Below are 14220 nucleotides of genomic sequence, written 5' to 3'. Positions count from 1 at the left end.
CTAAAGCAGTAGCTACTGTCTTACCAAACAACGAGGAGTGGACTCACAGGTTTCCTAATGTGTGGGCAGAGACAGGGGGCCTCGGGCTGGCTAAAGAACAACCCCCGGTGGTAGTCACCCTTAAACCCACTGCGGTATCCGTGTGTGTAAGACAATACCCGCTCAGTCGAGAAGCCCGAGAAGGCATAAAACCCCACATCAGGAGGTTTCTGGAACTGGGCATTCTGAAACCATGCCAGTCAGAGTGGAACATTCCGCTCCTACCGGTAAGGAAGCCAGGAACAAATGACTACAGACCGGTCCAGGATCTGAGAGAAGTGAACTCTCGGGTAATAGACATTTACCCTACAGTGCCCAACCCCTATAATTTCCTGAGTACCTTACCTCCAGAGCGCAATTGGTACACTGTTCTGGATTTAAAAGATGCCTTCTTCTGCCTACCCCTCCACCCAGATTCCCAAAAGCTCTTTGCTTTTGAATGGTCAGACCCTGAGGAAGGGAGGACAGGGCAGCTAACATGGACTAGACTTCCGCAAGGATTCAAGAACTCCCCAACTATCTTTGATGAGGCTCTACACCGAGACCTTCCGGAGTATCGAGAGACCACCCCTGATGTCACCCTCCTCCAGTATGTGGATGATTTGCTCCTGGCAGCTGAAACTCAGGACGCCTGCAAGCATGGGACTGAGAAACTTCTGGATACCCTGGCCAGCCTGGGGTACAGGGCATCTGCCAAAAAGGCGCAGATCTGTCAAAACAAAGTCACCTTCCTTGGCTACTCCTTGGAGGGAGGAAAGAGGTGGCTCACGGACGCCCGAAAGCAAACCGTGGCCAGCATACCGACTCCAACAGACTGCCGGCAGTTACGTGAATTCCTGGGCGCAGCTGGGTTCTGCAGACTCTGGATTCCAGGGTTCGCTGCCATAACAGAGCCCTTCTCTCCCTTGTTAAAAGAAAAGACCCCTTTTGTTTGGCAGAAAGAACACCAGACCACGTTCGAAAACTTGAAGAGGGCATTCCTGTCAGCTCCGGCACTTGCTCTCCCGGATGTGAGTAAACCCTTCACCCTGTACTTGCATGAGAAGGGTGGGGTGGCAGTCGGCGTCCTAGTACAAGCCCTCTGTCCATGGAAGAGACCAACTGCTTACCTATCTAAGCGGCTTGATCCTGTGGCCAGGGGATGGCCAACCTGCCTCCGGGCAGTGGCAGCAGCCACCATGCTGGTAGGAAACGCAGATAAATTAACCCTGGGACAGCATCTGACTATTATAGCTCCCGACACATTGGAGAGCATTGTCCGCCAACTGCCGGACCGATGGCTCAGCAATGCTCGGGCCACATACTATCAGACAACTCTCCTGGATCGGGACCGCATCACCTTCGGGCCCCCATCCGTCCTGAACCCGGCCACCCTCCTCCCAGTTGTCCAACAAGAAGAGGAGGGAGAGCCAGTTCATGACTGTGGTGCCATCCTGGTGGAGGAAACTGGGGTCCGGACAGATTTAACAGACCAACCGCTGGACCAACCACTGGCCAACCCGGACCTGATATGGTATACAGATGGCAGCAGTTTCCTAAATGAGGGGCAGTGGAAAGTGGGAGCGGCAGTGGTGAACAAGAATAAGGTCATCTGGTCTAGTAGCCTCCCAGAGGGAACCTCGGCTCAAAAAGCTGAATTGATTGAACTCACCCAAGCTCTCACCATGGCAGTGGGTAAGCGACCCACTATCTACATGGACAGCCGGTATGCATTTGCAACCACGCATGTGCATGGGGCTATATACAAGGAGAGGGGACTATTAACTTCGGCCAGAAAAGAAATTAAAAATAAAAGAGAAATCGAGGCGCTACTAGATGCTGTCATGCTGCCTCGTGAGCTGGTCATCGTACATTGCCCAGGACACCAGAAAGGCGACTCCCCAATTGCGGCAGGGAACCGGAGGGCTGACCAGGAAGCAAGGGAAGCAGCTCTCCGGGGCATCAGGCACCTGACGGTCCACCTATCACCCCCTAAAAGCCCGGTCTCCGAAGAACCCCCGCCCCCCCGAGTCCCTGAAGAACACTCTGGAACGAATCCACAAGCTGACCTATCTGGGTAGCCGGAAGTTAGTTCAACTCACTGCAGAAAATAAAACCCACTCCCCATCTGAAAGGAAGCGGATGGCCGAGAAAGTGGTGGCAGACTGCCAAGCCTGCCAGCAGGTTAATGCATACCCTGGTCGGTTGGCTCCTGGAAAGAGACTACGAGGGAGTCGACCGGGCCAGCACTGGGAAGTAGACTTTACTGAAATACGGTCGGCCAAATATGGCCTAAAGTATTTACTAGTGTTTGTAGACATCTTTACAGAATGGGTAGAAGCCTACCCCACCAAAAAGGAGACTGCAGCCGTGGTCGCCAAGAAAATTCTGGAAGAAATCTTCCCACGATTTGGACTGCCTCAGGTAATTGGGTCAGATAATGGCCCAGCATTCGTGGCCCAGGTAAGTCAGGGACTGGCCAAGGTACTGGGGATTGATTGGAAGCTGCATTGTGCATACAGACCCCAGAGTTCAGGACATGTAGAAAGAATAAATAGAACAATTAAGGAGACCCTAACCAAATTGACCATGGAGACTGGCTCTAGAGATTGGACGATGCTCCTACCGTATGCCCTCATTAGGGCTAGGAATACCCCTTCCCTTAAAGGCCTAACCCCTTTTGAATTGCTCTTCGGTTGTGCACCCCCAGTTAAGGACCTAGCCTTCCAGCAAGGGGAAATCATGCCTTCCTTCCTATCTGACAGACTGCAAGCCTTGGCGGTCGTCCAGCACACCCTGTGGAGACAGTTGTCTGCCGCGTACCAGCCCAGTGGAGATGGCCCTGCCCACCGGTTCCATGTAGGGGACTTCGTGTATGTCCGCCAGCACCAGCATCAGACCTTGGAACCTAGGTGGAAGGGTCCCTATCAAGTCCTGTTGGCCACCCCGACGGCAGTTAAGGTGGACGGAGTCGCTGCATGGATCCATGGCTCCCATCTCAAGCCTGCTCCTGCTCCAGACATGGATTTGGCCTGGACTGTGGCGTGGACTGACAATCCTCTCAAGCTTCGGATCCGACGTCGAGACCGGCCGGACTAACCCACACCAACCTGTGAGCCAAACGTGACAAATACTGTCGGGGGAAGGGGATGTGGTTTGGGAAAAAACTGGTAGGCACCCCCTTTGGACTTGGTGGCCTGCCCTAGAACCTGACCTTTGCCACATGCTGGCCGGAGCAGAAGACTTTGACATCCCCACCACTGACCCGGCCAACCCAGGTGAACCAGAAGTGTGCACCCAAAGTGGATGCTGCCCCTGTTCACGTTACCCAGCAGGGTGCCGGGACCCAAGGGCCCGAGCAGCCCTGAGAAAGAGACCATTCTATGTATGCCCTAGGGACAGGAGGAGCAGGGCACAGGCGCACACTTGTGGGCAACATGAAAGTTATTATTGTAAATCATGGGGATGTGAAACTATGGGGGATGCTTGGTGGAAGCCGAGCTCATCCTGGGATCTAATACAAGTAAAGAGGGAGGCAGGTGGGGATGAACCCCCACTCTCTCAAGATTACTGCCAGAGCAAGCCTAGGACGGTCACAACCCCATGGTATGGGTCGGGACCGTGCACAGCGTTTGCCTGCAACCCCTTGAACATCACCTTCACCCAGACTGGAAAAGCATCAAGGGATTGGATAAAGGGTAGACTATGGGGCCTGAGGGTATATCACCAAACGGCCTATGATCCAGGAGTCCTATTCAAAATTAAGTTAATAATATATGCCGACCCTCAACCAATAGGCCCTAATAAAGTATTGCAGGACCAGAAGGCTCCTCCTCCCAAGAAAAACAAACGGGTGCCCCCAAGACGGATCCCCCTACCTAACTCAACCCACCAGAACCCCTCCACTCCCCCACTAACTACTCCGGCTGTTGCAAATCCCACCCTACCAGGGTCAGGAGAACGATTGATAGACCTAGTTGAGGGGGGATATCAAGCCCTCAACTCTACTCAGCCCAACCTTACTGAATCCTGCTGGATTTGCCTCCAAGCAAGCCCCCCATACTATGAAGGGATAGCTGTTAATGGGAGTTTCACCTATAACACCTCCAACAGCTGCAACTGGGGAACAAGGCACATGCTAACTTTGCCTGAGGTGACTGGTTCGGGAACATGCCTAGGACACTCCCCTGGGCTAGAAAGCCAGCTCTGTGCACTCAAAGTGACAGTGTCCTCATCTGACACATCCCAGTACATTGTCCCCTCATCAGGTCTATACTGGGCATGCAATACTGGGATCACACTGTGTGTCTCAGTTGCTAGTTTTAACATCTCTAAGGATTTCTGTGTATTAGTTCAGATTTACCCAAGGTTAGTTTATTATTCAACAGAAGAATTTGAGGGACACTTTCTGGGCAGAACTCGGTTCATGCGAGAGCCTGTCAGTATCACCCTGGCAGTCCTATTAGGGGCTGGTATATTGGCGGGGGTTGGGACTGGAACTGCAGCTTTGGTGGAAGGTCCTAGACAGCTAGGGATCTTAGAAGCCACAATACAACAAGATCTGAGGGCAACAGAAACATCTATAACTGGTTTGGAAAAGTCCTTAACCTCCCTGTCAGAGGTGGCCTTGCAAAATAGGCATGGTCTGGACTTACTGTTTTTAAGGGAAGGAGGACTTTGCGCTGCCCTAAAGGAAAACTGTTGCTTCTATACTGACCACACGGGGGTGGTAAGGGAGTCCATGACAAAACTCAGGGAAAGACTAGATGCAAGAGAAAAGGCCCTACGAGGCTCCCAGAGCTGGTTTGAGGAATGGTATGAAAAATCACACTGGATGACCACCCTGCTCTCAGCCCTCACAGGGCCCCTAATTGTCCTGCTCCTAGTCCTAATGATTGGACCATGCGTCCTGAATCGGATTTCAGGCTTCGTTCAGTCCCAAGTAGATGGGGTTAAAATGATGGTCCTGAGACAAAGATATCAGCCTATACCAGAAACCGACCTTTAGGATTAAAGGTCAGTACAAGAAGAGGGGGGAATGAAGAGTTAATAGAGAACTATATTCTTACTTAGGTAAAAAAATGTTTCTGCTTAAGCTAAAACCACAGCTCTTGCAAAAGCTTCCATGGTGCGAAGCTTGCCCACAGCTCTTGCAAAATAAGCCTACAAGCTTGAGCTTCAGGGTCTTCAGTCCTCAGCTTGACTGTTGACCCATGTGCACACGTACAATAAACTGCTTCTGAGTGACTCGATATCAGAGTGAAGCTTCTGTTATCAGCGCCGACTCTAACAGTACACCACACTATCGATACTTATTCAGGATTTCAATGGGCAACTGCTTTGAGTTCTGAAAAAGCTGATTCTGTAATCACTCATTTGCTAAAAGTTATGGCCATCATGGGTATACCTGCACAAATCAAAACTGACAATGTTCCATCATATGTCTCTGTTAAAACGAAACATTTTTTTGCTTTTTATAATATAAAGCATATTACAGGTACACCACATAATCCTACAGGTCAAGCAGTTATAGAAAGATCAAACAGAACTCTAAAGGATATGCTAAATAAACAGAAAGGGGTAACAAAAACCCCAAGAAATAGACTGCATAATACTCTATTAACTTTGAATTTTCACAATGCCAATGAGAAAGGAACAACAGCTGCAGAGAGACATTGGATAATAGAAAAAACTACAGAATTAAATCAGCCTATATACTTTAAGGATGTGCTGACCTCAGAATGGAATGTATTACGTTGAGGACGAGGTTTTGCTTTTGTTTCTACAGGAGAAGATAAGCTGTGGGTACCATCAAAATTCATAAAGGTTCGATTTGAACAAGAGAGACCACTTAATTAGAGGAGGTGATAGTTCACCAACCAGCATGGTCATCCAATTTAAACTAACTTGTACCAGTAACACATGCCTTTTCATTTAATCAGATAATAACCTGCCAAAAAGGAACATCCCCAAAATTAGTCTTGGGGAAAGGTTTTTGTATTTGTCTTTTAGGAGAATGAAGGTTAAGGAATCTGAAGAACACAAGACAAATGAGACAACTGAAGAAAAGGGACAAATCATCTATCCCAGGAAACAAAGTGAAACGGCGCATGGGTATATTTTATCTAAAAAAATTTATGTCTTCCTAAATGTTGGTTTCTGCTTTTCTCTAAAGATTTAACACTATTGGGCTTCTAATAGTCCCAATTCAATTAAAATTTAAAGCTGACTTTGGAGTTGGAGAATGGCTCTCTCCTTCTTTAAACTCAAGCATGTTGTTAAAAGGAAAATGCGGCCGGGCGGTGGTGGCGCACGCCTTTATACCAGCACTTGGGAGGCAGAGCCAGGAGGATCTCTGTGAGTTCGAGGCCAGCCTGGACTACCAAGCGAGTTCCAGGAAAGGCACAAAGCTACACAGAGAAACCCTATCATGAGAAAAAAAAAAAAAAAAAAAAAAAAAAAAAAAAAAAAAAAGGAAAATGCAAACTCCCTTTTTCATGCCAGAAGAAAAGAGCCATCTTCTGCTATGGGACAGGACAAAAGCCAAATTGATCAAGGGACTATTCTATTACTAATCTCAACTCTTTGATTCTATTCTGATTCTTTAAGCTTTTCATAAAGTATGAATTTTATATCAAAATTTACAAGATTAATATATATGTATATATATATATACATTTTAAACTTTGTTAAGATATGAATGGTCATATAGAGTACTAACTAATTCTAGAAAAAAAAGGCTTCAATTAGCTGCATATATATGTCTTTGTGTTCGAGTCTCTTATCAGTTTTCTGCAGGAAATCACGGCCAGGCCTAACATCAACTGAAGTCTCCAGGAAGAAGATGGGGCCCCACAACAACAACAATTCCATGTGGACAATAATAATATCATTAAGATGACAAACATCATCTACAGATCAGCTTTGAACTACAAGGTGCTCAGAGCAATTCTGAGGTGACTAGCTGAGATAATCCAGTCTCAAAGACTACTTGAATAAGGACTTGAGATAAACTCTGAACTTTGGCATTATACACAGACTGGATAATAATGAAGGATATAGTTACCTTTCCTAGAATTTGACAATTAACCTAAAATTTTTCTTTCAGAATAAAGATAACTTGCCCATACCCAGCAGGAAGCAATTTTAAGAATACAACACCCACATTCCCAAAGAGGTGGTGTGGGGCGGGTGGTTTTTTGGTCTTTTTAATGGATTTTGGATCTGGGATAATTTTCATTGATTAGGGGCGTTGGTTAAAAGTTGTTGCCAAGGGTTAGGAAAAAGGCTAAGCAAAGGAGATTAGATGTAAGGTTCTTGTTTAAAAAAAAAGAGAAAGAAAGAAAGAAAAGAAAAAGACAATTACTAGTTTTAAATACTATAGATGTAACCAACAGTCTTATTAAATAAGAAACACAGAAACAATGCAAAAGAGAAAGCCGAGAGGTCAGAGCTCAGAGCTAAAATCTCACCCTTCCGCCTGCGGTGTCCCAGCTTCCCGAAAGAGAGCTACTTCCTGTCTGTTCGTTTTTTTTTTTTTCAGTATGTTGTTCTGCCTTCTCATTGGTTGTAAACCTAAACACGTGACTGCCTCGTCACTGTCTGAATGTACAGCCCCCTAGGTCTTAAAGGTATATGTCTCTAATGCTGGCTGTATCCCTGAACACACAGAGATCTATGGGATTAAAGGCATGTGCCACCACCGCCACACTCTTGCTATGGCTCTAATAGCTCTGACCCCCGGACAACTTTATTTATTAACATACAATCAAAATCACATTTCAGTACAATTAGATTACCACTACATTTCCCCTTTTCTATTTTAATAAAAAGAAAAAAGCAAAAGGTTATAATTAACAAAAGAAAAACTATATACAAAAGTACAATAACTATATACAATATATTAATTTTTTGTAGCTCTATTTTATATCCTAAATAATTAATAGAATCTCCTCTTTGTATCTTTTCAGGAGCAATTTGTAATCCCCAGCAAGGCAAAATTTTCTTTACTTCTTCAAATATTATTTCTAAAGTATCTGCATTTGAGTCAGCTAGTAAAATATCGTCCATATAATGATAAATTATAGATTTAGGAAATTTTTTACATATCACTTCCAATGGCTGTTGTACAAAATATTGGCACAGAGTTGGGCTATTCAACATTCCCTGAGGGAGGACCCTCCATTGAAATCTTTTAACCGGTTGAGAATTATTATAAGTAGGCACTGTAAAAGCAAATCTTTCTTTGTCTTTTTCTTGTAAGGGTATTGAAAAGAAACAGTCTTTTAAATCAATAACTATGAGAGGCCATCCTTTTGGTAACAGAGTAGGCAAAGGCATCCCAGATTGTAGAGAGCCCATTGGCTGAATTACTTTGTTAATTGCTCTAAGGTCTGTCACCATTCTCCATTTACCAGATTTATTTTTAACAACAAATACAGGAGAATTCCAAGGGCTACTTGATTCTTCAATATGCTGAGCATTTAACTGTTCTTCTACCAGGTCTTCTAAAGTCTGGAGTTTCTCTGTTGTTAAAGGCCATTGTTGGACCCATACAGGCTTGTCTGTTAACCATTTTAAAGGTAGAGCTATTGGTGTCTTTGGAAGATCATCAGTTATTGTGCCCTGTTCTTGTATAATATGGATGGCTGGTGACCACTCATTAGAATAATATCTTCTAATATTTCTCTCAGTAACATGTGTTAGGTTATGATTTGTTTCTGAGATTGGAGGGATGTTAATCTGAGTATCCCATTGTTGCAACAAGTCTCGACCCCACAGGTTCATAGTTATGTTAGCCACATATGGTTTTAATTTTCCTCTCTGTCCTTCTGGACCTATACATTCGAGCCATCTTGCACTCTGTTTCACCTGAGATAATGTCCCATTTCCTAACAGTTGAACGTTTACCTCCTGAAGAGGCCAAGTTGGATGCCAAAATTCTGGTGCAATTATGGTAACGTCCGCACCTGTGTCTACCAGACCAGACAACAAAACACCATTTATTTTTATCGTTAATTTTGGTCTTTGTTCATTAATAGAAGTTTGCCAAAAATTTTTCTTTATGTTTTCTCCTGAATTTTCTATTCTCTCTGTTTCATCAACCTGACCAGCATGATTTATTCCAATAGGCATTTGGTTATTTAATCGCTCTCCAGAGCAGGGATTTCCTCTATGGCTGCAGGAAAGGTTTGAACTGGATTTGTACTGGGGGCCTGCGCGAGGCCCCTCTGGGAGTTTCCAGAAGACTGAGGCAAAGGATTACCCTGTCTGTCCTTTGTTGATCTACATTCATTGGTCCAGTGTTTTCCCTTACCACACCTTCTGCATACTCCAGAAGGAAGGGGCATTCTGTTGCCATTGTTCCTTGAAGAAACATTGTTTCTGGGAATGACCTGTCTACAGTCCCTTTTCAAATGTCCTTGCTTTCCACATCCAAAACATCTAACACTCCTCAAACCTTTTGAAATTACTTCTCCTACCCATGTATCATCATGCTCATCAGCTTCAACATTGTTTCTCTAATCCAATCTTCCATAGGTGCAGATCTTGCCCTTAATGGCCTGATTATTCTTTTGCATGCTGCATTCGCATTCTCAAAGGCCAAAGATTCAATTATTGCCTTACTAGCTTCTGAATCCGAGACCATTCTCTTTACTGCTGAAGCCAGTCTTTGTAAAAAATCTGTAAAAGACTCTTTTGGGCCTTGCCTCACCTTTGTAAATGACTCAGATTTTTTTCCTGGTTCCTCAACTCTGTCCCATGCATTCAAGGCTGCCGTTCGACATAAAATTAGGGTTTGGACATCATATAAACATTGTGTTTGTGCTGAAGCATATTGGCCTTCTCCAATAAGCTGATCCTGGCAAACTTGTATTCCTTCATCCCTCCATTGTTTTTCTATGTTTTTAGCCTCCTCCTTAAACCAAGTCAGAAATTGAAGTCTCTGGCTGGGTTCCAGAACACCTTGTGCAAGGTCCCGCCAGTCCTGTGGTACTATCCTATTATATGTTGACCAAGAGTTTAACATTTGCTTTACATATGGGGAATGCATGCCATAAGATACTATTGCCTCCTTAAACCTTTTTAAATCCAACATTTCAATTGGAGCCCAAATATTTTGTGTAGCCATTTGATCAGGCATCTGCTGTACAGTTACAGGATAAAATAAGGGTGACTGTGTGAAAACAGGCTTTCTTTCTACAACCTTATGATCCCGACTTGAAACAACTTCACTGTTAATTTCTTCTGTCTGAATTTTTACAGGTTTAACAAGTTCTTCTAAAGCTGTTATCCTGGCACTTAAATTGACTATCTTTTTAAATATTAAAATGTGGATTAGCATAATGATAAGGTGCATAATTCCACCAATACTAATATTATATAGTTGTTCCATTGTCAGACTGCCTAAAATTTCGAACAAAAACCAATTTTCTTCCAATGTACACATAAAACCCATTTGTTTTTAAATGTGGAAAAAATTCTCTTTTAGATAGTTTCCTTTAAAATATCTGATATGTTATGACTTACCAAATCTGCATAGAACAGTAGAAATCCGAGGGGATTTTCAAAACAGCCACCTAGTGTCCCAGGTGTAAATCCAAAGAGAAAAGAGAGAGAGAGAGAGAGAGAGAGAGAGAGAGAGAGAGAGAGAGAGAGAACAAGAAAGCGTAGCTGGCTAAAGTTTAAATGCAGCCACGTGTTCCCTCTTGTGCCGAGTCAAGGCTTGGGTCTGGCTTCCTTAAGCTCTGACCACATGCGTTGGCTTTACAGGCAGGGCCCTGTTCGGCAGGGCAGGTCTGAGTTGTTTGTAGCACCGGCTTTAAGCAAGCTGCTCACAGACCTAGGCCTGGGCTAGAAGCTGCCGCTCGGACTAGGAAGCCGGCAGCTTGGACTAGGAAGCCGGCCCCTTCCTGCCACCGCCTGCCGCCGCCTGCCGCCCTTGCGGGAAAGCGGACCTGCTGTCAAGCCAAGCGGTTTTTAATGGATTCTTGTCACGTTGGGCACCAGATATAGATGTAACCAACCATCTTATTAAATAAGAAACATAGAAACAATGCAAAAGAGAAAGCCGAGAGGTCAGAGCTCAGAGCTAAAATCTCACCCTTCCGCCTGCGGTGTCCCAGCTTCCCGAAAGAGAGCTACTTCCTGTCTGTTCATTGTTTTTTTTTTTAGTATGTTGTTCTGCCTTCTCATTGGTTGTAAACCTAAACACGTGACTGCCTCGTCACTGTCTGAATGTACAGCCCCCTAGGTCTTAAAGGTATATGTCTCCAATGCTGGCTGTATCCCTGAACACACAGAGATCTATGGGATTAAAGGCGTGTGCCACCACCGCCACACTCTTGCTATGGCTCTAATAGCTCTGACCCCCGGACAACTTTATTTATTAACATACAATCAAAATCACATTTCAGTACAATTAGATTACCACTACAAAATACTTTACATTGGATTGGATTGTTTTATATTGTATACAAATTTGAAATTTGATATTGTTAGAAAATGCTATATGTATATTTCTAATTGTATTTATACCATTCATTTAACAATGTAATGCAATTTTCTGATCCTTGAATGTTATTATTACCAACTATTAGGATATAAAGAAATGAAAGTTAGTAGTTAGACATTACAATAGAACTTGTAGTCATATTAGATATGTTTTAAAAATTGAGCAGATATATTTTAGATAGACAAGTCATCTTCAAACCCTTCAGAGATCTACAGAATATGTCATTTAAAATGTTTTAATAACTTAGAAATTTTTTCTTTTTTGAGACATGTCGGCTCCTGGAAGTACCAATCTACTTCAGAGAAAATATGGGCATTGAAGAAACTGCATATGGAGTTAACTTTCATTGTGGCAAAAGTTAGCCACTGGACAACAAAGTATCCTCAAATCAACAGGACAAAATGGACAGACAGAACATGAAACAAAGGACTACTGATTTTTGCCAAACAAGTGTGGATATGGCTTTATCAAAAGGCATCTTCTGAGGCCAGGACAATATGGCACCATCCCTGAAGTGGCCTTCGAAATCTGGAAAAGGAACAGTGCCCTTTTCTTTGTAGGCAGCTGAACAGGCAGTGGGCTGATGGCTTCTGACAGGCAATGGAACAGCAGCTGAAACAGATATTCTTGAAGAGTAACTAAGCTCACTCCTCTCAATAGTAGACTGGCATTTAATAGAGGGATGTAGAGAAGAAAAGGATGCTGAGATGAAGCCATATATACACAGCCAAGAAGAATGGACAGCTGAATTAAAAAAAAAAATCAACAATTTCCAGAATTTAAAATCCTAAATCATGACATGACACTAGTGGAATTCAGGTGTTTCTGGTACATAGACTGCTCTCACCCAATGTGAGGTTGAACTGTTGACCTTGTGTACATCCTACTTCACAAATGAGTCTGTCAGATACGCTAAGCCTATAGGCTGAAGATGATTCCCCAACACTGCGGAGAAACCTCAGGTGACTGTCCAGGCAGCTGGCTGTTTCTTTCAACTCACAAATTTTTTGGAAGTTGCATGCATGCACTTCCTGTTTTTATTTTTGTTAGCTAATATTATTTCCTTCTTGGGTCTTTGGGGGAGTTGAAGATTAGTTAGTTATAGTTGAAGGTTAGTTAGTTATAGTTGAAGATTAATTAGGATAGAAAGGGAATTAGATACATTTTGGACTTACCAAAATAGGGTAGATAATGAAATTATTTTCTCTGAATTTGTCAAATACAAATGGACTAGACATTGTTTAGGTATTTATTACTTGTATATATTGTATATAGTTATTGTACTTTTGTATATAGTTTTTCTTTTGTTAGTTATTACCTTTTGCTTTTTTTCTTTTTACTAAAATAGAAAAGGGGAAATATGGTGGTATTTTATTTGTACTGAAATGTGATTTTAATTGTATGTTAATAAATAAAGTTGCCCGGGGGTCAGCGCTATTAGAGCCATAGCAAGAGTGTGGCGGTGGTGGTGTTTGCTTATAATCCCAGCACTTGGTAGGCAGAGCTAGGTAATCTCTGTGTGTTCAGGGATACAACCAGCATTGGAGACATATGCCTTTAAGACATGGAGGGCTGTACTTACAGGCAGTGATGAGGTAGTCACATGTTTGGGTTAACAACCAATGAGAAGGCAGAACAGAAAGACTATCTAAAGACAAACACACAGGAAGTAGGTCTTTTTCGGAGAGGTAGGACCACCGCAGGAGGAAGGGTAAGGTTTTTGCTCTGAGCTCTGACCTCTTGGCTTTCTCTTTTACATTGGTTCTGTGTTTCTTATTTAATAAGACAGTTGGTTACATCTACACCAGTGTCTTACCAATTGGGCAGGAGAATTAATCCAGAAAATAATTTCCCCAAAATATATTGGGTATTATGTTAGAGGCAACATAGGCTTTGATTTTGTTTGGATACCTATGGTGTCTCCACAAATTACAACTGATGACTCTGAGGACTTAATGAGTGTAGTAACAAAGTCAGATACCCTAATCTGAACAAAGTCACACAGATGATAGCATTCTAATAGCCAAAGAGGTACATATAATTTGGGGTACAATGATTGAGACATTCAAGCAGCATTTGAGTGTGTGCCATACATGGAAGTTGGGGTGAAGTGTGGATAGATTTGGTCTAAAAATGGCACCATGCACCGACAGCTGACATAGGGGAGGGAGCTATGTAAATAGAGGTACCCATGTGGGAGTGTGTGTACTCATTATAACTCCTTATGGAGCTCATAACCATTGATGGCTACAGTATTTCCTTACAGAAAAATCCATGCCTCTGTGGTGCTGATATGGACAACTCAGGCTCTACTCTGTTCATTTTTTGAACTGTAGGAAGATTTATCACATGCAAATAAGCCCAGGCTGGGAATCAAGAACACTCTATGCAAGGTGTGCTGTTATCTTCTTGACCTGACTATCTGAAGCCTCCATTCTTCATAACTCTCTTTCATGTTACAGCATGCTCCAAACATTCTCAGCAAACATCATCTGCTTGTTCTTTAATTTTATTTCTTCAGTGGAGAAGGGGTTGTCTGGTGTCTCCAGTTATCTTTTTGGTAAGTCTGCATCTCAATTTATGGTAAAAAAAAATACTTTGGAGTAGTTTCCATTAAGAAAGCAACCCAAGTTTATGCATAACTTGCATAACCTTTTATAGACTGATTATTCTTCCCTCCTGAAATC

The sequence above is a fragment of the Peromyscus maniculatus genome, chromosome 19, assembly GCF_049852395.1.
Source record: "Peromyscus maniculatus bairdii isolate BWxNUB_F1_BW_parent chromosome 19, HU_Pman_BW_mat_3.1, whole genome shotgun sequence".
NCBI classification, from domain to species: Eukaryota; Metazoa; Chordata; class Mammalia; order Rodentia; family Cricetidae; genus Peromyscus; species Peromyscus maniculatus.
This window is presented reverse-complemented; position numbering follows the sequence as displayed.